Source organism: Heterodontus francisci, unplaced genomic scaffold, assembly GCF_036365525.1.
Source record: "Heterodontus francisci isolate sHetFra1 unplaced genomic scaffold, sHetFra1.hap1 HAP1_SCAFFOLD_61, whole genome shotgun sequence".
NCBI classification, from domain to species: domain Eukaryota; kingdom Metazoa; phylum Chordata; class Chondrichthyes; order Heterodontiformes; family Heterodontidae; genus Heterodontus; species Heterodontus francisci.
The window spans coordinates 6,103,165-6,105,435 of NW_027141441.1; the positions used below are offsets into that span (position 1 = coordinate 6,103,165).

At 44.6% G+C, this 2,271-nt stretch overlaps 1 non-coding gene across 1 annotated transcript; it reads left to right on the forward strand.

Moving 5' to 3' along the window:
- Nucleotides 1-495: 495 nt before the first annotated feature.
- Nucleotides 496-567, forward strand: trnat-cgu (transfer RNA threonine (anticodon CGU)). The gene has a single exon. It is a non-coding gene; the product is annotated as a tRNA-Thr (tRNA).
- The last annotated feature ends 1,704 nt before the right edge of the window (nucleotides 568-2,271 follow it).

The following is a 2,271-nucleotide window of genomic DNA, read 5'->3' on the forward strand; positions in this document are numbered from 1 at the left end:
TGGTTCAGTCCAGTGACCTTTTCAAAGGTGCAGGCAAAGATTTCTCCATCTTCGCTTTGGTTTACTGTGCCCCCCATATAATATTCTGATATCTGTCAAGGCTTAGTACAGAATTTATAAGAATCTGACGGTTAAAATAACCTGAGTTTACTCCACACACCTTGCATTGAAGGTTTCATCGACAACTCTCCATGAGGTGCCACACAGATTATATTACATCACTTCCTGTGATGATGCACATAGTCTATTTATATAATCTGCCCAGTAACAACCCAATGTCCACTCTTATATTATTGTACAGATGTGAGAAAAGCTGAGGATGGGAATGGAACGTCTGAATGAAGATTTCATGATGCTGATGATGTAAATGAGGCTGATCTGTTACCCATTCCACAATCCCTCTTTATTTCTGTGCATGTTTATCGATGCTGTTTCAACCAAATTGAAGAAGAATCACAAATCCTCCTCTGGAGCCTCAAGTGTCCATCAATAAAAGGCATGGTGGCCAAGTGGTAAGGCGTCAGTCTCGTAAACTGAAGATTACGGGTTCAATCCCCGTCCGTGCCTTATGATTAGTTTCTCACTTTAAATGTGATGTTTCCGGAAAAGATGTGCATTGCATTTGTGTCGGCCATCTGGAAATCAGTGTCATGTTACACTTTATTCTGGACACTGGGAAGAACATGAGGAGTAGCCACATGGTTCCTCGAGCCTTCTCCGCCATTGACAGAGTGAAAATAACTGAGGTCCAAGCACTGAACCTTTTTACTGTGCATTGGCTTGATATTTAACAGAGCTATTTTATTAAGGGCGGCACAGTGGCGCAGTGGTTAGCACCGCAGCCTCACAGCTCCAGGGACCCGGCTTCGATTCCAGGTACTGCCTGTGTGGAGTTTGCAAGTTCTCCCTGTGTCTGCGTGGGTTTTCTCCGGGTGCTCCGGTTTCCTCCCACAAGCCAAAAAGACTTGCAGGTTGATAGGTAAATTGGCCATTATAAATTGTCACTTATGTCGGTAGGTGGTCGGGAAATATAGGGACAGGTGGGGATGTTTGGTAGCAATGTAGGATTAGTATAAATGGGTGGTTGATGTTCGGCACAGACTCGGTGGGCCGAAGGGCCTGTTTCAGTGCTGTATCTCTAATCTAATCTAATCCCACATCCCGCACTCCTGTCCTTTCCCCCATTGCCCTGTTAGATTTTCCATGTCAGGTATATATCCAATTCCATTCAGAGTTAACATTGAATCTGCTTTCAGGATTGCATTCCAGACCAGAACAACACACTGCGGAAAAAACAATCTCCTCATCACAACTCGAATTCTTTTGTCAATTACTTTAAATGTGTTTCCTCTGGTTCCTGACCCTTCTGACACTGGCAACACTTTCTCCTTCTTCACTCTATCAAAACTCTTCAGGATTTGCATTTCCTGCTGCCTTTGCTGATATAACAAGGCTGAGCACACATCACCAAAAGGAATATGATTGGCTCTGAATCACATTTATCCTTCCTGTGAATCTGATGTGGATCTTGTATTTTCCCGGAACCAAACAATCTGAGCAGCAAGTGTGGGTTCCAGTGATTCCCACCGCTCTGAGAGAGAGAGGATGTGATAATGAGCCAGATAGAAGAAAGGAGTGAGATAGAGAGTAAAATAGCCCTGGTCTGTTTCTACTAACCCCCGGCCCCCTACTTAAAATGGCATCATTTTCTCCTGCCTCTTCACATTCTAATCCATTGATTAATGCAATCCTTTCATCTGAAACATAGAACATAGAACAGTACAGCACAGTACAGGCCCGTCGGCCCACGATGTTGTGCCGAACCTTTAACCTACTCTCAGATCAAACTACCTACATACCCTTCATTCTACTATCATCCAGTACCTATCCAAGAGTCGCTTAAATGTCCCTAATGTATCTGCTTCTACTACCACCGCTGGCAGTGCATTCCACGCACCCACCACTCTCTGTGTAAAGAACCTACCTCTGACATCTCCCCGAAACCTTCCTCCATCACCTTAAAATTATGTCCCCTGGTGATAGCCCTTTCTGCCCTGGGAAAAAGTCTCTGGCTATCCACTCTATCTATGCCTCTCATCATCTTGTACCCCTCTATCAAGTCACCTCTCATCCTTCTTCGTTCCAATGAGTAAAGCCCTAGCACCCTCAACCTTTATTCTTAAAACGTACCCTCCAGTCCAGGCAGCATCCTGGTAAATCTCCTCTGCACCTTATCTAAAGCTTCCACATCCTTCCTAGAGTGAGGCGACC